At 37.7% G+C, this 23,567-nt stretch overlaps 1 protein-coding gene across 1 annotated transcript in view; it reads left to right on the forward strand.

The window, feature by feature from the left end:
• The window catches only part of LOC117023209 (uncharacterized), a 171,719-nt gene that overhangs the window by 23,384 nt on the left and 124,768 nt on the right, over positions 1 to 23,567 (forward strand). The window lies entirely within an intron of this gene.

Here is a 23,567-nt window from a genome sequence, read left to right on the forward strand (position 1 = left end):
AAAAGTCTTTTTCCGTTACAGCTTAGCATTATTAGCAGTGAATTTGCATCCTAGGAAGAATAATATATTATTGAATATATTGAATATATAAGAGTTCTGTAATATTTTCAGAACTGTAATATTTGAAAAACCATTCTCTTAAAATGTTTTTGTAAAAATTTACTTTCTAAGTCTTCCCAGCTATGGAGATTATAAGTGATTCTTGTGTGCCATGCGTTATGGGACACAGTTTATGTGCGTTTTTGTCCCAGCAACACCCTATCAGGTGGAAACTGGTAAGAGCCCCATTTTACATAGGAGACTTTCTCAGCAACTAATACACAGCTGAGTTGGGATTCTCTCCCAGGCGGTCACACCCCAGAGACTAGACTGGAACCATGCCCTGACTATGCATTTGTTGATTTTGATGTGTCCCTCGCAGGGAGAAAAGCTAGATAGGGTCATGGTTTAAGATATTTTGCCCATGATATAGACTGTGCTCTGGTAGGGACATCCAAAACAAAAATGATAAGGGAACCTGAGTCCCACACAGAAAGTGAGGGCTGGGGTAGGGGAGAGAAAGAGAAAAAAAGAGTCATTTTTGAGAATGGCAGTGACAATGACAGTAAGAGGCAGAAGATTCTGTTACGGTTCTTGGCAGCAGCGCCAAACCTCCTGTTAGTACACAGGATAGTACTGCCACATTATATCTTTAAAGTGTATAGTTTGAGCGCCAGAATACATTCTTCTGGCTGTGATTTAAGGAATGTGATCATAAAGCCCACTAGGGAAACAAAAACGTGTTCCCAGTGTCGTCTTTGACCTAATGTTTGTCAACAGAGTTGGACAAATGTTTTCAATTAAGACCCACACCTCCTCACGATTACTGAAGAAGAGCAGCGTGACTATGTGGACCATTTCAAAATGGGTATTCCTAATTAGGTTTTCCATGGCTCTCACAGAAGAAGGAGTCATGCAGGGATGCGCACTGGAGAGGCTTAACAGGGAGAACAAAGGCCTTGGTGCCTGGCCCTGTGAGAAGCAACTCTATGGCGTAGTCAGCCATAGAGTACTTGCCATGAAGAGGGGCCTGTATGAGAAAATGGCTCAGAGGTCCTGTACAGGTGGGGAAAGTTACACGTTCAGAAGAGAGTCCATTTTGAAGGGTTCAAATAGAAAAGAACAGAAGAAGGGAAAGTATCAAATGGAAAATGAACACCGGACCGTGAATTCTGTTCTTACTGGTATTTTTTTCTCTTGTGTATCTTTTCTTCACACTTAAGTCACCTGACTTGTTTTATGTAGGAGAGTGGACCGAAGCAGTGCAGTCAGGAACCAGGGGCACAAGCCCTGGGTTATAAGACTTGGCCTGCATCACATGCCTTGCTCCCATCCCTGCCCTCCATTATGCCGATTTTTAGTGCAGCCTAAATCTCATTCTTGCTTTTTACATTTCCCTTCCCCCGTGCCCCAGCAATTCCAGAAGATGGAGCTTTGCATAATTTTGGATAAAAGTGGTTTCCGAAGGTTTTATTAGGTTGAGAAGGGAACAGTGGGGAATTTCTTGAAAAGGCTGTGGCTTGGTAGGTGAGAGATAGCAAAAAAAAAAAATAGAAGGGTAAAAGCGGTTTAAATTATGATTTAAAATGTTCTTACGATTGTAAGAAGGATATTTGTTTTAAACATTTGGAGTTTATATAAACAACATTCTCTTCAGGATAAGCAAGGAATATGGTTCTTCATTTTAAAAATGTTACCCTGGAGCCACATAGCAATCCCTGGAAGGAACGGCAAAGGATAGGGCCATCTGGGCAGAGTGTGTCGCCTCTCTTTAGAGCTTGGGTAAGGCCATGCCAGACCTAGCATTCAGAGTTCCATGAATAATTACATAGGCCAACAGGTGCACAGAATGCCTGAAGATTAAACTTAGTCATCAAATGTAGGTCAAACATGCTAACCCATAGTATCTCAACCTTGGCCCTACTGACATTTTGGGTTGGATAATTCTTCATTGTGGGTTGGCGTCCTGTGAATTGTAGAATGTTTAGAATTATACCTGGCCTCCACCCACTAGATGCCTGTAGCACAATCCTCTACTCTCCCCTTCTCCCCCAAAGTCATGACAATAAAGTATCTTGCAATGTTGCCAAATGAGACCCTGGGAAGAAGGTCAAAATTGCTCTCCCCACCCCCTGACCCAGTTGAGAACCGCTGGCATAAATGGTATGCATAGACTATAGCAGGAGCGTTAGAAATGTAATAAGGTCCTACGTTTGTTTTACTGAGGAGTTCAACATTATCACTCACAAAATACCTTCTAATTATGAGACGAGTTCAGAGACTCCCTTCCAGATGTGAATTGAGGATGAAGGAGCCAGCCCATCATTGCTTCTTTCACGTGTAGTTGTTTTTGGTTTTGGTCATACAACTGAAAAAAAAAAGGGCTTAATATGACCTAGGAAAGAGGGGATTCATGTTTCAAGGTCTTTCATAAATAATGTATAGTTCATAAGAAAATATTGTATCATAAAACTTACTCTACTTCCACTTCAGGAACATGAAATAGCTGTACTTTTCCTAGTTCCTTCTTCTAAGTACAGGTACTTACCCTGGACATTATTTGTAAGATAAAGGTGAGAAGACTCCAAAAATTGGAGAAAAGGACTTGCAGTAAAGATGCTATCCCCTGTCTCCCTTTGTGTCCCTAATGGCCATGTGGGGAACAGTGTGGGGAACAGTAATGAGACACTGATATTCCTCCGAACCAGAGTGGTGTCAGTAGAGGCCTAGTGGGAACCAGAGCAATTAGTCCCATTGAGCAATACAAAGGAGGCCTTCACCCCTGGTGTCAACAGAGACCAAGTTGGGAACCTGGACTACCACGCCTGCCTGGCAGCAATGAGGCAGCTCCTGTCCTCCCCCGACTGCCCCTACTAGAGCAATGTCAGAGGATGTCAGCTAAAACAATGTTTAAAGAAGATCCAGACTCTCATAACTTAATGCCCAAAATGTTCAGGTTTTAATAGAAAATCACTTGACATACTAAGAACTAGGAACATCTTGGCTTGAAAGAAGGAAAGGCAATCAATAGATGCTATTGAGATGACAGCGATGTTAGAATTTTTTTGTATTAGTTTCAGGTGTACAAAACAATGCAATAGTTAGACAGTTCACCCCTCACAAAGTGATAACCCCCCGCCCCCAATCTATTGCTCTATTGCTCCGCTGATATTGTAAATATCTATTACAATTCCATTGACTCTATTCTCTATGCTGTACTCCATATCCCGTGACTATATATATTAAATTATAGTTGACATACAATATTATTCAGCTTCAACTTCAGGTGTACAGTAAAGTGGTCAGGCATCTACACCATCCCTGAAGTGGTCTCCCTAATAAGATATGTGCTCATCTGACACCCTACAAAATCTTTACATTATTGATTATATTCCCCAAACTGGCTTTCATATCCCTGTGGCTATATTGTAGTTACCAATTTGTGTTTTCTAATCCTCTCCTCTTCTCCTTCATCCCCACCCCCCCATCTAGCAACCTTCAGTTTTTTCCTCTATACAGAGATGTTAGAATTATCTGATAAAGATTTTAATCTTTGGCCCTCAAAAAAATGCTTCAATGAGTAATTATGGGTATGCTTGAAACAATGAAAAAATAGAAAATCTTAGCAGAGAAATAGAAAGTCTCAGTAAAGAAATAGAAGCTATAAAGAGGAACCAAAGGAACATTTTAAAACAGGAAAATACAATAACTGAATTAAAACTCAAAGGATGGCTCAAACAGCTGAATGGAGAGGACAGAGGAAAGAAGCAGTGAAATTGAAGATGGAGCAGTACAACGTACCTAATCTGCACAATAGAAAGACAATAGATTGAGAAAAAAAGTGAATAGAGCCTCAGGGACTTATAGGACTATAACAAAACATCTTCATGTCATTGAAATCCTAGGAGCTGAGTGAACCCCAAACCAAAGAAACCCAAAGGAATCCACACCAAAACACGTAATAGTCAAACTTGGAAGTTTAAAGAAAAAGAAAACATCTTGAAAGTGGTGAAAAAGAAGCAATATGTTACCAATAGGAGAAAACAACTTGAATGACAGTGGGTTTCTCATTAGAAACCATAGAAGCCAGAAGGAATGGGCGCAACATTTTTCAAATGATGAAAGAAAAGCATTGTCCATCCAGAATTCTATATCCAGTGAAATTATCCTTCAGGAATAAAGAGGAAATCAAGACATTGTCAGATGAAGGAAAGCTAAGAGAATTTGTCACTAGCAGCCCTACCCTAAGAGAATAGCTAAAGGAAATTCTCTAAACAAAAAGGAAACAAATAGAGAAAAAAGGACTCATAGAATGCCAGGAAGGAAGAACACAATAAACAAAAATGATGGCTGAAAACAATAGACTTACCTTCTTCTCCTGAGCTTTCTAAATTGTGTTTGATGGTTGATGCTAAAATTATAACACTGATATGGTTTTAAATGTATGTAGAGGAAATTTTAAAGACAATTATGAATAGGGGAGACCATAAACAGAGGTAAAGTTTCTATACTTTAGTTGGAAAATGACAATATCAGTATACTGTGTGATAAGTTATGTATATATAATTTAATACCTAGAGCAATGAATAAAAAAGCTATACAAAGAGATTCACTCAAAAAACATGATAAATAAAACAGAACTTTAAAAACTGTTAAGTAACCTATTGGAATGGAGGTAAAAGAAAAAAGAAAAAAAAAAAAACAGAACAAAACCCAAAAAATAAAGTGACAGCTTCAAACTTTAATATATCAATAACTACATTAAATATAAATGGTCCAAATACACCAATTGAAAGAGATTGCCAAGTGGATTGGCAACTATGTGTTTTCTACAAGAAACTTATCTCCATGTAATGATACAGGTATTGAAAGTAAAGAATGAAAAAAATGTATATATCATGCACACAATCAAAAGAAAGCAGGGGTGGTTATGGTCATTTCAGATAAAGTAGACTTTACAACAAAGAAAATTACCAGAGATGTAGAGGGTATTGTAATATGGTAAAGCGTCAATCCACCAAAAAGACAAAACAATCCTACATGTGTATGAACCAAATAATAGAGCTGAAAAATACGTGAAGTAAAAACTGAAAGGGGAAATAGACAAATCTAGAATTATAGTTGAAGACCAACACTCTTCTTTGAACAATTGATAGCAAAACGAGACAAATTTTCTAAGGATATAGAACCCATCACCAGAAACCAGCAGGATCTATTATAATAATCTACGTTTATAGAACACAGTACCCAACAACAGCAGAATGCACGTTTTTGCTAACTGTTCTTAGAATATGTACTAAGACCATGTCTGGGCCATAAAACTGAATTCCAGTAAATTAAAATAAATCATACAGAGTGCGTTCTCTGATCATGATGGAATCAAACTAGTAATCAATAACGGAATGATAATAGGAAAATCTCCAAACACTTGGAAACTAAACAATGCAGTTCTAAATAATCCATGGATCAACAAGAGGTCTTGGGGAACTTTAAAAAAAGACATTGAATTAAATTACAATAAAAATGCAACATGTCAAAATTTGTGGGATACAGGTAAAGCAGTGCATGTATCCTAGAGAAATGAAAAATTGTATTCAAACAAAAACCTGAGATGAATGTTCTTAGCAGCTTTTATTACTTAATAACTAAAAACTAGAAACAACCCAGATGTCCTTCAGGGAGTAAATGGATATATATTACTCAGGAATAAAAATAAATGAAATACTGATACCTGTAATGCTTGGATGAATGTCCAGAAAATTATGCTGAGGCAAAACCAATCTCGTTAGATACTGTATATATAATTCCATTTATACAACATTCTTAAAATGACAAAATTAATGGCTGCCAGTGGTTAAAGACAGGTTGTGGGGACAGAGCCAGGAGTGCAGTTTTCAGGCTCTCAGCCTCATGTGGAAAGGTGCTGGCTCAGGTAGTAAATGGCCATCAACTGTGATTGGATGGCCATCAGCTGTGGCTAGTTGGCCGTCAGGTGTAACCAGTGAGCCATTGGCCACTAATATAACTGCTATGGCTACACTAGCAGAATATGGGGGCTAGCAAGAAGATGGTGGCTGAGCTAGCAGGCGCGGATTGCAGTTAGCATGGTGGATTGCAAATAACAAGTGAGGTTGGTTGGCAGAGAGAAGTGGTCGGCAGGTTGCGGATAGTGTGGCTCCTGCTTCCTGTGTCTCCAACCCAGCAGCAGGTGAGACTGTAGTGGTATGACTCTCCTATCTATGGCTCTGTGGGTGTTCCTTTTTGGCCTCACCATATCCTGTGTTCTTATGTGGGGAGCAGGAGCTGAGAACCCACCTGACACCCTGCATGACACAGGCTTAGGGTAGGGAAGAATGGGAGGGAAGTGTGTGTGGCTTTAGAAAGGCAACATGGGAAATCCTTGTGGTGATGGAAATGTTGTCTTTTGACAGGTATCAGTGTCAGTATCCCGGTTGTGATATTGTGTTACAGTTTTGTCTTTTGTATTACCATTGGGGAAATCTGGGTAAGGAGTAAATGGGTATCTCTGTATGATTTGTTACAAGTGAATATGGATTTACAATTATCTCTAAAACTTTAAAATTTTATCAGATTCTTTAATATAAGGAAAATAATATATTCTCGTCTAAGCTCTCCCTAGCTCCGAAACAGTAACCAATACTTATTGTTGTTTATCCTTCTACACTTAACTTAGTTCTTTAGTACAAATGTATATACACATACGTACACACATATGTAGAGTTTTTTCTTTACAAAAATATTATATGGTACACATTACTCTGCAACTTTTTGATGCATATCAATGGACAGATATAAATATAGCTTCTAATTTATTCTTTTATTTTTTAAAGATTTGTATTAAAAAATGTAGCTAACATACAATGTTATGTTAGTTTCAGCGGTTTATATACCTAAAGAACATTTATTCAACATTTATATACCTAAAGAACTGATCACCGTGATAAGTCCAGCAACCATCTGACACCCTACCACGCTATCACAATATTGACTATATTCCCTATGCTGTACATTACATCCCCATGACTTGTTTTATACCTGGAAATTTGAACCTCTTAATTGCCCTTCACTTTTTTCCCCTTTTTGAAATTTTCAGTTACAGTTGACATTCAATATTGTATTAATTTCAGGTGTACAGCATATGTTTATATAATTTAAGAAGTGATCCCCCTGACTAGTACCCACCTGGCACTTTACATAGTTATTACCATGTTATTGACTATATTCTGTATGCTTTATATCCCCATGACTATTTTGTAACTACCAATTTGTACTTCTTCATCCTTTCCCCTTTTTCACCCACGACCCCAACCCACCTCCCATCTGGCAACCATCAAAATGTTCTCTATCTATGAGTTTGTTTCTGTTTTGTTTGATTCCACATAGGTATAAGTGAAATCACATTGCATCTGTCTTTCACTGTGACATACTCCACTCAACACAATACCTTCCACATCCATCCATGCCGTCGCAAATGACAAGAACCCATTCCCTTCCCTAGCTGAGCAATATTCCCCTGTATATGTACCTCCTTTTTATCCATTCTTCTATCGAAGGACACCCAGGCTGCCTTCACATATTGGCCATTGTAAACAATGCTGCAGTGAATATATGGATGCACACATCCCCTCAAAGTAACGTTTTGGGTTTCTTGGATGAATACCAGTAAGTGGAATTACTGGGTCCCTCTTCGTCTCTTGTTACAGCCTTTGTTTTAAAGTCTATTTTGTCTGGTATAAGTATTGCTACTCCAGATTTTTTTGTTTATTTGTTTCCCTTTTCGTGAAATAACTTTTTCCATCCCTGTGCTTTCAGTCTTTGTGTGTCTCTCAACCTGAAGTGAGTCTGTGGTAGGCAGCAAATATAAGGGTTTTGTTTTCTTCTCCATTTGGCCCTGCTATGTTTTTCCCCCCTCTTCTTCCTCCCTCCCCACTCCAGTTCAAGTCGTCGTTTCTCAGTCTAGTTGTGTAGGACACAGCTCCCTGGCCCATGCTGTTATCCTGAGCCTTGTGCTCCCCCCGGCTGAGGCAGTTGATTGTGGGTCATCGGTTGGCCGCTCATGGCAGCTCTAGCAGGTTGCAAGCCGCTCAGGTTGGCTGCCGGCCACTCACGCTGGCCGCCAGCCGCACACGCTGGCCACCGGCCGCTCCTGGCAGCACACGGCATCCATGGCAGCTCACGCCAGCTAACGCCAACCTCCCCCTGCTCACAGCAGCCCAGCTGCAGGGAGAGCCATTGTTCACAATCTTAGCTGTAGAAGGCGCAGCACACTGACCCATGTGGGAATTGAACTGGTGATCTTGGCATTAGGAGCACGGTGCTCCAACCACCTGAGCCACCGGGCTGACCTCCTATGTTTTTGATTGGAGCATTTAACCCACTTACATTGAAAGCAATTGTTGATAGATATGTAGCTATTGCCATTTTATTATTCATGTTTTTGATCTCCCCTCACCATCTTAAAGAAGTCCCTCTAACATTCCTTGTAATACTGGTTTGGAGGTGATGAACTTCTTTAGCTTTTTCTTGTCTGGGAAGCTCTTTATCTCTCCTTCAATTTTAAATGATAGTCTTGCTGGGTAGAGTAGTCTTGGTTGTATGTAGGTCCTTGTTTTACATCACTTTGAATATTTGGTGCCTACAAATATCGCTTGTGGCCTGCAAAGTTTCTGTTGAGAAATCACATGATAGTCTTATGGGAACTTCCATGTAAGTAACTAGTTGTTTTTCTCTTGCTGCTTTTAGGATTCTCTCTTTGTCTTTAAACTTTGCCATTTTGCCATTTTAATTGTGGTGTGTCTTGGTGGGCCTGTTTGGGTTCATCCTGTTTGGAACTCTCTGTGCTTTCTGGGCTTATATGTCTATTTCCTTCACCAGGTTAGGAAAGTTTTCAACTATTATTTCTTCAAATATGTTCTCAATCCCGTGCTTTTTCTCTTCTCCTTTTGGTACCCCTATAATGTGAATGTTGTTACACTTGATGTTGTCCCAGAGGTCTCTTAAACTCTCCTCATTTTTTTTTTTTGTATTCTTTTTTCTTTTTGCTGTTCTGATTGGGTGTTTTATGCTACCTTATCTTCCAAATCACTGATTTGATCCTTTGCTTCATCTAGTCTGCTTGTGATTCCTGCTAGTGCATTTTTTTTTTCTAGTGCATTCTTCATTTCACTTATTCTTAACTTTTGACTGCTGTTGTTTTATGGTTTCTATGTCCGTTTTTATGCTTGCTATCTCTCTGTTGAAGTTCTCAACCAAGTTCCTTGAGCATCTTTATAACCATTGTTTTGAACTCTGTATCTGGTAGGTTCCTTGCCTCCATTATGTTTAGTTCTTTTTCTGGAGTTTTCTCCTGTTCTTTCATTTGGGACGCATTTCTTTGTTTCCTCCTTTTGGCTGCCTCTCTGTTTGTTTCTATGTGTTAGGTAGGGCTGCTGTGTCTCCCAGTGTTGCTGGGTGGTCTTAGGTAGTAAAGGTCCTGTAGGGCCCAGTGGCACAGTCTCCCTGGTCACCTGAGCTGGGTGTTCCAGGAGTGTCCTTTGCATGGGTTGGGTGTGCTCTCCTGTTATAGTTGAACATTGATTGCTGTTGGCATGCCAGTGGATGGTATTGACACTCAGGCTGACTGGCTGTGGGGTTTGGCCACGTACACATCTTATGGGCTGCTGTGCAGGGGGCTTACCCAATGGAGTGGGATTTGCCCCAGTGAGCTCTGGTGCCTGTTGAGACCACCCTTTGTGTGTGCCACTTGTGGGGCTAATTGGGTGGTGCTCTGCTGTGGTCTGAAACCAACCTCCAAGTATGTTGGTTCTGGGGTGTGGGGACAGACTCCCAGAGAGCAGTTTCCAGGCTCTTGGCCTCATGTAAAAGGGTGCTGGCTCTGGTAGTAGATTGCCGTCAGCTGTGACTAGATGGCCATCAGCTGTAACCAGGTAGCAATTAGCCACTAATATAACTGCCGTGACTATGCTAGCAAGGGCGGATTGCAGCTAGCAAGTGGGGCTGGTTGGCAGAGAAGCAGACAGCAGATTCCAGGTAGCAAGTGGGGTTGATTGGTAGAGAAGCGGACTGTGGATTGTGCATTGTGTGGAGCCTGCTTCCTGTATCTCCAACCCAGCCGCCAGTGAGACTATAGTGGTATGAATCCCCTATCTATGGCTCCGTTGGTGTTCCTTTTTGCCCTGACCTTATCCTGTGTTCTTATGCGGGAAGCAGGACCAGAGACCCCCGCATGACATGGGGCCTCTTGAGAGGGGCTCCAGTGCAGGCCAAGGTGACGGGCCAGGGAATACCTGGTAGGAGCTACAAGGTGATCCACAGTTGGTCGCTGCCTGTGCTTTACCTGGAGATGCTTGGGAGAGGCCATACTGTCAACCGAGGATGGCTGCCACCAGTACCCAGTATGGGGTAGCTCCACAAAACCTGCCATCTCCCATAAGGTTCATCGCCAGTAAAGCCTCATGTAGTAAGCAAATTGGGTGAAAGCAAGTTGGGTGAGGCAGGGTCTGAGTGAGTCAGCAGGTTGGAGCAGCAGAGCTCAACCAGGCCAATCAGATTCAGATTTGGCCTGTGGGGGTGGGCTCAACACAGGAAAGATGGCACCCGTCTGCCGGCTACGTGGGAGAAGGGACCCACACGGAGAAAATGGTGACTGTCCCTCCAGTCTATGGTTGAACTTACCCAATTCAGTCTTTCACATGTGTCTCTGACACCTCCAGACACCTCCTGGCAGAGTCACCGTCCATCTGCCAGAGCCCAGGGTGAGTGCCTGTGCGGGCCCTTTAAGAGGATACTTTGCTTTCCTGCTGCCTTCTGTCCCACCTGGACAGTGGGAATCCCACTGTTTTTCACAGCCAGAAGTTGTGGGGGCTCCTCTTCCCTGCACCAGTACTCTGGGTTGGGGTGCCTGGTGTAGGGGCCAGGAGTCCCTCATTCCTTTGTGGGAACCTCTGTGGCCGAGATATCTCTCCTGATTTTCAACTGCCATAAGTGGGTGTGGACCAGCCCGTTTCTCATCTCTGCCCCTCCTACCACTCTCGATGTGGCTTCTTTATATCCTAGTTGTGAAACTTCTGTTCAGCTAGACTTCAGATGGTTCTCCATGTTGATTCCCTGTTTTCCCCAAAATAAGACCTAGCTGGACAATCAGCTCTAATGTGTCTTTTGGAGCAACAATTAATATAAAACCCTTATAGTAAAATGACACCGGGTCTTATATTAATTGTTGCTCCAAAAGATGCATTAGAGCTGATTGTCCAGGGAGGTATTATTTTCGGGAAAACACAGTTGTTCTATTATATAATTCAGTTGTAATTTTGATGTGTTCACAGGATGAGGCAAGCATAGCATTTATTCCTTCATTTTTGATCTTCTTATTATCATTACCCTAATTTATTCTTTTAAATAGCTGTATTTTATTCCATAGAATTAAAACATTTTTTTGGCTTTTTTTTTCTTCTTCCAAATTTCATCTTTCCTTATACTAGAAAAAAAATTTGCTCATTGGAGGTATAAATCAGGGAACTTACCATGATCTGGGCAAAGAAAAGCAATCTATATTGTTCAAATGACATCAGTACAATTGGGAAGGACTAGTTTGGGCAAATCTTTTCTATTCAAAATGACTAACATATTTGTTACGCTTTTCTTTTACACATTCTTTTTGTGCAGTACTTTATTGTCCTCATGCATAGCAGCTTAAGCTAGTGAGAAGTTTCTTAATTTACGGGTTTTTTTTTTTTCCTGTGAAGTTTTAAAATTTCTCAAGTAATGTTTGGATGCTTTCAATAAATACAAAATGATTACGTTTTTAATTTTCATTCATTTGTTAAAATGGAAAATAAGATATTTATATTAGTTCTTGAAGGAAAATTCCCATTCCTTTAGCCAGTTTGATTATAGTAATGATTTTGAACCAAGCTAGAAGTTGTTCCTTTAAAATAAACTTGTTCTTAAAAACATAAAAAAATAAATAAATAAACTCGTTCTTTATTGGGTACAAGTGCAGTTTATTTTCCATGAGGATTTTCTTTTAAGGTTGAAACAGAGTTTCTTGAAAAATGAAATGTTAATTTATTGTAAAATTCAGATGCATTTTTTCCTGATTTTTAGTACAGATGCTGCTCAGAAATGATTTCTTTTTTCCTTTTGCCTGTTTGTATAATAAAATCCCTTAATTTAGATCATAAAGGACAAATGCATTTGAAAGTGATCCATTTTCACATATACCAGGGTATGTGTACATGTGAGGTAAAGTGAAGAATTTTTAAATGTTTGCAAAATAATTGTCTTTTCCTGACTATTTCAGGTACAGTTATTTGGATATTTAGGATAAAAGCATTTCCCCTCTGTAGCTTGTTATTTCAATACGTAACTGATTTTTAACTTTGATTTCCTAATGTAGACCTTTTTAATACGTTTAAATTTTAAAGACTGGTTCAAGGGCTTAGAATCTCCTTCAGTGGACGATGAGGGTGGCACTAGGCGATAAGATGCATGTTTAAAATCCCTCACTAAATGCCACCTTAACATTACAGAGTTTTCGACTACTTTAAGGGTAATTTTTGTGATGTTTTCAAGGCACAGTTTTCATCTATTTTGTATAAAATGAGAAGAAAGAGTTAATACAATTAAAAAAATTAAAATGTAAAGCTGATATCAGGACTTAGAATAATATGGCTACCTTGACAGAAGGTTGAACCAACTGAATATCCCAGTTAGGTTACATTTCATTGACTTATTGTATGGGAGGCTGTTATTATGGGAGGCTGTTTAGTATTGAAAAGTACAGTATTTGGTTGAGATTTAAGCCTGTCATTCTATTGCTGTAAACAGCCTGAAGCTAGGCAGCTGTGTTCTTTACAGTGCTTGTTTTAAAGCATAATAGGTAAACATGTGGGTTTTAATAAGGATGGGTAGATAAACAGTTTTGACAGTAAAATGAAAATCTTGAGAACTAGCCAACTACAATCATGTTTAAGAATCTCTATCCCAAATGAAAGGAGTCTGATAGACTGTGCAGCACTTTTATCTATTTCATTTTTGGGGGAATATTCTTTTACAAGTACCTGATTTTCTTTGTCCACCGCAAAGTGTGCTGAATCTTGGTCTCATTGTAGTGGAGAAGGATGGCTTGCCAAAATCAGCCATATTTATTATTTTTATGCATTTTTTCAAGCATAGTAAGAAAAAGGTTAAATAGTAAGCATAGTAAGAAAAAGATTAGTCTATTGCATTGAAACTAAAAATAACACGTTCTCTTTTAATAAATTATCTTTGACATATTTTACTTTTTGTTCTTATATGGAAAAGAACTTTCAGAGTCCTGGTGATAAATTTTCCATAGTATTTCCTTACTCTCATTTTTCATTAAAATAGTGTCTGTAGCTGGAAGATAAACTAATTAACTTTGTATTATAGGTAATAGAACAGACCCAATGAGAGAAAGTGACTTTTGCAAGGCCATACAGCTAATTAGCATAGTTGGGACCAGAACCCATTTAATTCTTCTGACAGCCAGACCAGAATTGTTTTTATTCTTGTTACATCATGTTGATGGCACTTCCTTTCTCTTTTCCGCCATCTTCCCTTCACTGTCTTAAGACCTACACCCCAAATATCCATAGTTATTTTTCACTGTGACTTCTCTTATATCTGTGATGACTCTGCATTAGTGGGAAGATCATCACCCTCTCTTCTCTTGGGGTGGCCACCCGAAACCTCTTTCTGGTGACTTCTGAGTCCAGCACATGTAGGCCTGGGGAAGGTCAGTAAGAAGTAAGGATTCACTGTTCACAGAGCCCTGTGGTGGTGGTAGAGATGGTGGCTGTGGGATGTAACAAGGGCTGGGCACCTAAGGTACCACATTGTATCATAACATGATACAGTTGGGATGAATTACAGGTAGTGATGACATAAATGTTGGTTATATGAGCACTAACCAGTTGCATTCAGTCAGATACCCCTGATTCTGCCAACTTAGGTTGCCGTTAATATGAATGAAAGATAAAATCTCCATTACCTGCCATCTCTCGTGTCAAATAAAGGCAAAGTAACAGACTGACCAACACCTTTTTCATCTCATTAGCATTATTTTAATTTGAAATCTTCGAGCTGTTCTCAAAGTGAAGAAATACCTGCAAGTACTTTTTCCTTTTAGCCTAATGGGTATAGGTTATGAGTACCCATTCTTTTGTGGAAGAACTACTTTTGACATACTTTAAATCTTATATGTGGAGGGCTTGGGGGTCTTGTTGAGATCCCTCACCTTGAGAGAATGCAGTGTTGTGTCAATGGCCTTACCAGGAATTCCAAAGCCAGGAGGAAAAGCCAACATTTTGGGTATTACCTAAATAAGGCAATGGGATTGCCATGATCACATGGTTAACTGTTAATTGGCATACCGGCCATCATATTTAACCAGTTTTGATAATAAGTGAAGTCCCCTGCACCCTCGACCCCTTTCCCACCTTTTAAATTGGTAGTCTGTCTTTTTACATCTCACAGATAATACACTAAATAAAATTCCTGTCCTTTGCTTGGCTTACTACAAATTTATTAGGCACACAGGAGGAGATTATAATAAAGCCAGACCTCATCATTTCAGCCAGATTGCTCCTCAAGAACATTTCCACTCTCAAGCTCTTCATCTCTTAATCATTGGCAGTAGGGTTCTGAAGAAATGAAAGATTGAGACAGCTGAGACACTTTTCATTGTTCTGATTTCATTATACTGTTGAGACCTGCCTAGACGTACAGTCTTTGACAATCAATTATTTCTCTGGAAGGTGATTATTAAACAGTTCACTGAATTATGGCTTTTTATGCATGACTGTTCTATTGCTCTTTAGGGTTAAGTGAAAAAGCTTATTAAATATCCATTTACAATGGAATCTTTGAAAATGCTAAGTGCAATGCATAATTCATATAGGCTGTCACTAGTACAATGCCAAATCAGTTTAGCCAAATATCAAGTAACAAGGAAATGGGAGTAAGTGGCAGTCATAATAGAACTAGTTCTGGACAGCTAAGGGGTGCTAATAATCAGAAAAACCAAAATAATAGTGACTTAGACAATAGTGAGTTGGAAGTTTATGTCTTTCTTGCAAAAAGTTCTTGTAAACTGTAATGTAGGGTTGCTGTGGTGTTTTACAGAGTCAGAGATCCGGTATCCTGCCATCTTGCCAAAGGTCATCTCAAGGTCCAGTGTGGCTGCTCTGGCCGTCAAGTCTGTGTTCCAGCCAGCAGACTTTAAACAAGAAAAGTGTGTGCCTACAACCTCTGCTTATATGTCATTAGCCAAAACTTAGCCAGATGACCACATCTAGCTACAAAAGAGGAAAAAACGAAGTCATTGTTCTGGGCAGCTGTGTGTCAAGTTTCACATTCTATTACGATGAAAGAGAGTAGACTAGATATTGGGGAGCTTTTGTCATAGTCTCTATGGGTCATGCAACTTCTATGGAGACTTTTGGGGCTCAAAGAGTTATTCCCTCTTCCAACAAAGTTTTATTGAGCACCTTTAACGTTTAGCATTGTACTAGGCACTAAGAATGGAAAGATTTTATGGGATACAATTTTTGGCTTTAAGGAGTTAGGTAACATAAAAAGAGAACTAGCAGACAATGGAAAACGGTGGAGAAAGCCCGAGTATTACAGTTTAAGGACCTAGATAGGGATCCTTGATTTGTAATTTATTTGTTCCTTAAAATTATTAGTGCCTCAGTTTTCTCATCTGTGTAGTACGGTTAATAATACTTATCTTTAATACTGTGAGAATAAAATGATCTTAAGTAAAACAACACATGTTCAATATACTGCATTTTTAAAGGCTCTTGGTACATACTTTGCCTTCCAGTAAATTTGAACCACCTACATCCCCACAAATAGTGAGTACCAGTCTGTTTCTCTATAACTGCACCACTATTGTGCATTACTGTGTTTTTGAATCTTAGATAATTTGAAAGGTCAGTGGCTTTCCAGTTCTTTTCATATGTGGAAATCTGTCCTCAAATTAAATGGTAAATGAATGTTAAATATTCCAAATTTTTATTTTATTTTTTTTTTATTAGTTTTAGGTGTACAACACAACATAATGATTAGACATTTACACCCCTCACAAAGTGATAACCCCAAGTTTACTACCCATCTGACACTGTACTAGCTATTACGATAGCATTGACTATATTCCCTATGCTGTACTTTACAGCCTGTGCATATATATATATATATATATATATATATGTACATATCTGTATATTTAAGTTACAGTTGACATTTAATATTATTTTATATAAGTTTCAGGTGTACAGTGCAGTGGTTAGACATTTATATAATTTATGAAATAATCCCCTTGGTAACCCCCTGTAATCCCCTGACACCATACATAGTTTTACATTATTGACTATATTCCCCATACTGTATTTTACATCCCCATGACTATTTTGTGACTACCAATTTGTACTTCCTAATCCCTTTACCTTTCTCACCCATCCACCCATCCTCCTCCCATCTAGCAACCATCAGTTTGTTCTTTGTATCTATGAGTGTATTTCTGTTTTGTTTGTGCATTTATTCTGTTCTTTAGATTCTACATATAAGTGAAATCATATGGTATTTGTTTTTCTCTGTCTGACTTATTTCACTTAGCATAATATCCTCTAGATCCATCCATGTCGTTGCAAATGGTAAGATGTCATTCATTTTTTTATGGCAGAGTAATACTCCATCGTATATATGTACCATAATTTCTTTATCCAGTCATCTATTCATGGACATTTTGGTTGTATTCATATATTGGCTTTTGTGAATAGTGCTGCAGTAAACATAGGGGTGCATATATTTTTTTTCAAATTAGTGTTTTGGATTTCTTTGGATAAATACCTAGGGTCATATGGTATTTCTATTTTTAATTTTTTGAGGAAACTCCATACTGTTTTCCACAGTGACTGCACCAATTTGTAGTCCCACCAACAGTGCACAAGTGCTCCCTTTTCTCCACATCCTCACCAACACTTGTTTGTTGATTTATTGATGATAGCCATTCTGACTGGAGTGAGGTGTTACCTCATTGTGGTTTTTATTTGCATTTCTCTGATGATTAATGACGTTGAGCATCTTTTCATATGTCTATTGGCCATCTGTATGTACTCCTTGGAGAAATGTCTATTCAGGTTCTCTGCCCATTTTTTAATTGGATTGTTTGTTTTTTTCATGTTGAATTATGTGAGTTTTTTTAAAAATAAATTTTGGGTATTATCCCCTTATCAGATGTATCATTGGCACACATCTTCTCCCATCCAGTAGGATGTCTTTTTGTTTTGTTGATGGTTTCCTTTGCTGTTCACAAACTTTTTAGTTTGATGTAGTCCCATTTCCTTATTTTTTTGTTTGTTTCCCTTGCATGAAGAGATATATCAGTAAAACTAAGGGTAATGTCTGAGAGCTTACTTCCTATATTTTCTTCTAGGAGTTGTATGGTTTCAGGTCTTACATTTAAGTTTTTAATCCATTTCAAGATTATTCTTGTATAAGGTGTAAGAAATTGGTCCAGTTTCATTTTTTTTTTTGCATGTATCTGTCCAGTTTTCCCAGCACCAGTTTTTGAATAGACTGTCTTTACCTCAGTGTAAATTCTTGCTTCCTTTGTCATAGATTAAATGATCATAAAGAGATGGATTTATTTCTGGGCTCTCTATTCTGTTCCATTGATCTCTGTATCTATTTTTATACCAATACCATGCCGTTTTGATTCCTGTGGACTTGTAGTGTAATTTGATATCAGTTAGCACAATACCTCAAGATTTATTTTTTTTTCTCTGGATTGCCCTAGCTATTCAGGGTTTTTTATTGTTCCGTATAAATTTTAGTATTCTTTGTTCTAATTCTGTGAAAAATGCCATTGGTATTTTGATATGGATTGCATTGAATCTATATATTGCGTTGGGTAGTGTGGACATTTTAATTATTTTAAGTCTTCCTATCCATGAGCATGGTATATGTTTCCATTTATTTGTATCTTCTTTAATTTCTCTCTTCAATGTCTTATAATTTTCTGAGTACAAGTATTTTACTTCCTTGGTTGAATTTATTCCTAAGTACTGTATTTATTTATTTGTTTGATGCAATTGTAAATGTTAGTGTTTTCTTAATATCTCTTTTTGATAGTTCATTATTGGTGTATAAAAATGCAACTGATTTCTGAATATTAATTTTATATTCTGCTACTTTACTAAATTTATTTTTCAGTTTTAATAGTTTTCTTATGGAATCTTTTGGGTTCTTTCTATATAGTATCATGTCATCTGCAAGTAATGATAGTTTTACTTCTTCCTTTTCAGTTGGATGACATTTATTGATTGATTGATTGATTGATTGATTTATCTTGTTGGATTGCTGTGGCTAGGACTTCTAGAACTATGTTGAATAAAAGTGGTGAAAGTGGACATCTTTGTCTTGTTCCTGATCTTCAGGAGAATGCTTTTAGCTTTTGTCCATTCAGTATGATATTAGCTGTGAGTTTGTAATATATGGTCTTTATTATGTTGAGATATACCATTGTGACCAGAGAAGACACTTGATATTATTTCAGTCTTCTTAAATTTATTGAGATTTGCTTTGTGGCCTAACATATAATCTATCTTGGAAAATGTTCCACGTGCATTTGAAAAGAATATAGATTCTGCTGCTTTGGGGTGAAATGCTCTAAAAATATCAATTAAATCCATCTGGTCTAGTGTGTCATTTAAAGCCGCTGTTTCCATGTTGATTTTCTGTCTGGAAGATTTGTCCATTGGTGTCAGTGGGGTAATAAAGTCCCCTACTATAATTGTGTTACTGTTAGTCTCTGCCTTTATGTTGGTCAATATTTGTTTCATATATTTAGGTGCTCCTATGTTGGGTGCATAAATGTTTACTATGGTTATGTCCTCTTGTTGGATTGATCCCTTTATTATTATGTAATGTCAGTCCTTGTCTTTTATTATAGTCTTTGTTTTAAAGTCTATTTTGTCCCTATATGTATTGCTACCCCAACCTTTTTCTAATTTCCATTTGAATGAAATACCTTTTTCCATTCCTTTACTTTCAGTCTGTATATGTCTTTCGAGGTGGGTCTCTTGTAGACAACATGTGTATGGGTCTTGTTTTCTTATCCATTTAACTACTGTTTGTCTTTTAATTGGAGCATTTAATCCATTTACCTTTAAAGTGATTATTGACAGGTACATAGTCATAGACATTTTATTATTCATATTTTTGATCTTCATTGTTTTGTTTGCTTTCTCCTTTCTTTTGCTTAAAAGAGTCCTTTTAACATATCTTATAATACTGGCTTGGTGATAATGAATTCCTTTAGCTTTTTCTTGTCTGGGAAGCTCTTTATCTGTCCTTCAATTTTAAACGATAGCCTTGCTGGGTAGACTAGTCTGGGTTGTAGGCCGCCCTTGTTTTTCATCACTTTGAATATTTTGTGCCAATCTGTTCCGGCCTACAAAGTTTTTGTTGAAAAATCACCTGATAGTCTTCTGGGAGCTTCCTTGTAAGTAACTAGTTGTATTTTTCTTGCTGCTTTTAGGATTTTCTTTTTGTCTTCAACCTTTGCCATTTTCATTATGATGTGTCTTGGTGTGGACCTATTTTAGTTCATCTTTTTTGGGACTCTGCATTTCCTGGGTTTCTATATCTATTTCCTTTATTAGTTTAGGGAAGTTTTCAGTCATTATTTCTTCAAATACGTTCTCAATCCTTGTTTTCTCTTTCTCCTGCTGGTACTTTTGTGATGTGAATGTTATGCATGATGTTGTTCCAAAGGTTCTTTAAATTATGTTTTTTTTTTCTTTTCTGATTGGGTGTTCTCTTTTACCTTGTATTCTAAATTGCTGATTCACTCCTCTGCTTCATCTAATCTGCTGTTAATTCCTTTCTATTGTATGCTTCATTTCTATTATTGTGTTCTTTCTTCATTTTTTTAAATTAAAGTTTACTGGGGTGACAATTGTTAGTAAAGTTACATAGACTTCAGGTGTACAATTCTGTATTACATCATTTATAAATCCCACTGTGTCTTCACCTCCCAGAGTCAGTTCTCCTTCCATCACCATATATTTGATCCCCTTTACCCTCATCTAACACACCCCGCCCCCCTTACCCTCTGGTAACCACTAAACTATTGTCTGTATCTATGAGTTTTTGTTTCTCATTTATTTGTCTTGTTCTTTTGTTACTTTTGGTTTATATATCACATATCAGTGAAATCATATGGTTCTCTGCTTTTTCAGTCTGACTTATTTCGCTTAGCATTATAATCTCAAGATCCATCCATGTTGTCATAAATGGTCCTATTTCATCTTTCCTTACCACCGAATAGTATTCCATTGTATATATATATACACCACAACTTCTTTATCTATTCATCTATTGAAGGAAATTTTGGTTGTTTCCATGTCATGGCCACCATAAATAAAGCTGCAATGACCATTGGAGCACACTTGTCTTTATGTATAAATGTTTTCAGTTCTTTTTTGATAGATAGCCAGTAGAGGGATTTCTGGGTCATATGGTAATTCTATTCGTAATTTTTTGAGGAACCTCCATGCTGTCTTCCATAGCGGCTGCACCAGTCTGCATTCCCACCAACAGTGTATGAGGGATCCTTTTTCTCCACAGCCTCTCCAGCACTTGTTACTATTTGTCTTGTTGATGATAGCCATTCTAACTGGGGTGAGGTGATATCTCATTGTGGTTTTTATTTGCATTTCTCTGATGATTAGTGATGTTGAGCAGTTTTTCATATGTCTACTTGCCATTTGTATGTCCTCTTTGGAGAAATGTCTCTTCAGGTCCTATGCCCATTTTCCAATTGTTTGTTTGTTTTTTTGTTCTTGAGTTGCATGAGTTCCTTGTATATTTTGGATATTAGCCCCCTTATCGGAGGCACTGTTTGCAAAAATCTTCTCCCATTCAGTTGGTTGCCTCTTTATTTTGTCGATGGTTTCTTTTGCTGTGCAGAAGCTCTTCAGTTTGATATAGTCCCACTTATTTATTTTAGCTTTTACTTCCCTTGCCTTTGGAGTCAAATTCATAAAATGCTCTTTGAACCCAAGGTCCATAAGTTTAGTATCTATGTTTTCTTCTATACAGTTTATTGTTTCAGGTCTTATGCTTAAGTCTTTGATCCATTTTGAATTAATTTTGGTACATGGTGACAGATAGCAGTCCAGTTTCATTCTTTTGCACATGGCTTTCCAATTCTGCCAGCACCATTTATTGAAGAGGCTGTCTTTTCTCCATTGTATGTTGTTTCTTTGTCAAAAATTTCCTGTCCATATTTATGTGGTTTTATTTCTGGGTTCTCAATTCTATTCCATTGGCCTATGTGTCTGTTTTTCTACCCATACCATTCTGTTTTGATTATTGTTGCCCTGTAGTACAAGCTAAAGTCAGGGAGTGTGATAACTCCAGCATTGTTCTTTTTTCTTAAGATTGCTTTGGCTATTCGGGGGTCTTTTGTGGTTCCAAACAAATCTGATGATTTTTTTGTTCTACTTCTTTAAAAATGCCATTGGGATTTTGATGGGGATTGCATTAAATCTGTATATTCCTTTGGGTAATATGGCCATTTTAAGTATGTTGATTCTTCCAATCGATGAGCCTGGAATGTCTTTACGTTTCTTTGTGTCTTCTTCAATTTCTTTTAAAAATGTCTTATAGTTTTCAGCATATAGGTCTTTCACATCCTCGGTTAAGTTTATTCCTAGGTATTTTATTCTTTTTGCTGCAATTGTAAAAGGAATTTTCTTTTTTTTTTTTTTTGTATTTCTTTTTCTGAGATTTCATTGTTATTATATAAGAATGCAGTGGACTTTTGTACATTGATTTTGTAGCTGGCAACTTTACTGTATTCGTTGATTGTTTCTAATAGCTTTTTGGTGGAGTGTTTAGGGTTTTCTATATATATCATCATGTCATCTGCAAAGAGTGACAATTTAACTTCTTCGTTCCCAATTTGGATGCCTTTTATTTCTTTCCCTTGTTGATTGCTCTGGCGAGAACTTCCAATACTATATCGAAAAGCAGAGGTGATAGGGGACAGCCCTGTTGTGTTCCTGAACGTAAAGCAAAGGGCTTCAGTTTTTCACCGTTAATTATGACATTAGCTGAGGGTTTGTCATATATGGCCTTTATTATGTTAAGGTATTTTCCTTCAATACCTATTTTATTAAGTGTTTTAATCATAAAGGGATATTGTATCTTGTCAAATGCTTTTTCTGCATCAATTGATATAATCATATGATTTTTATTCTTTATTTTGCTTATGTGATGTATCACATTGATGGATTTGCATATGTTGAACCATCCTTGTGCCCCTGGGATGAATGCCACTTGGTCGTGTTGAATAATCTTTTTAATGCATTGTTGCATTCGATTTGCTAGAATTTTGTTTAGGATTTTTGCATCTGTATTCATCAGAGATATTGGTCTGTAGTTTTCTTTTTTGTGTTGTCCTTACCGGGTTTTGGTATCAGGGTAATGTTGGCCTCATAAAATGAGTTAGGGAGTACTGTCTCTTCTTCAATTTTTTGGAAGAGTTTGAGCAGAATTGGTATTAGATCCTCTTTGTAGGTTTGGTAGAATTCACTAGTGAAGCCATCTGGTCCCGGACTTTTGCTTTTGGGAAGGTTTTGGATGACTGATTCAATTTCCTTACTGGTGGTCAGTCTGTTTAGATTTTCCAGTTCTTCATGGTTCAGCCTAGGAAGGCTATATGTTTCTAAGAACTTGTCCATTTCTTCTAGGTTATTCAATTTGGTGGCATATAGTCCTTCGTGGTATTCTTGGATGATTCTTTGTATTTCTGTGGCATCCGTTATAACTTCCCCTTTTTCATTTCTGATTTTGTTTATTAGTGTCTTTTCTCGTTTTATCTTAGTGAGTCTAGCCAAGGGTTGTCAATTTTGTTAATCTTTTCAAAGAACCAGCTCTTTGTCACATTAATTTTTTCTATTGTGTTTTTGTTCTCTATTTCATTTAGTTGTGCTCTGATTTTTATTATTTCCTGTCTTCTGATGACCTTGGGTTTCATTTGTTCTTCTTTTTCTAGTTCTTGAAGGTGTAATGTGAGGTTATTTATTTGGAATTTTTCTTGTTTCTTGAGATAGTCCTGTAATGATATATATTTCCCTCTTAAAACAGCTTCCGCTGTATCCCCAAAATTTTGGTAGGATGTATTTTCATTGTCATTTGTTTCTATGTATCTTTTGATCTCTCCTCTAATTTCTTCTTTGACCCAGTCATTCTTTAAAAGTAAACAACAAAAAGGTATATTGTTTAATCTCCATGTATTTGTGGTTTTTCCTGCTTTCTTTTCGCAGTTGATATCCAATTTCAAACCCTTGTGATCAGAGAATATGCTTGGTATGATTTCAATCTTCTTAAATTTGCTGAGGCTAGTTTTATGTCCCAATATAGGATCTATCCTTGAGAATGTTCCATGTACACTAGAAAAAAATGTATAG

The sequence above is a fragment of the Rhinolophus ferrumequinum genome, chromosome 6, assembly GCF_004115265.2.
Source record: "Rhinolophus ferrumequinum isolate MPI-CBG mRhiFer1 chromosome 6, mRhiFer1_v1.p, whole genome shotgun sequence".
NCBI classification, from domain to species: Eukaryota; Metazoa; Chordata; class Mammalia; order Chiroptera; family Rhinolophidae; genus Rhinolophus; species Rhinolophus ferrumequinum.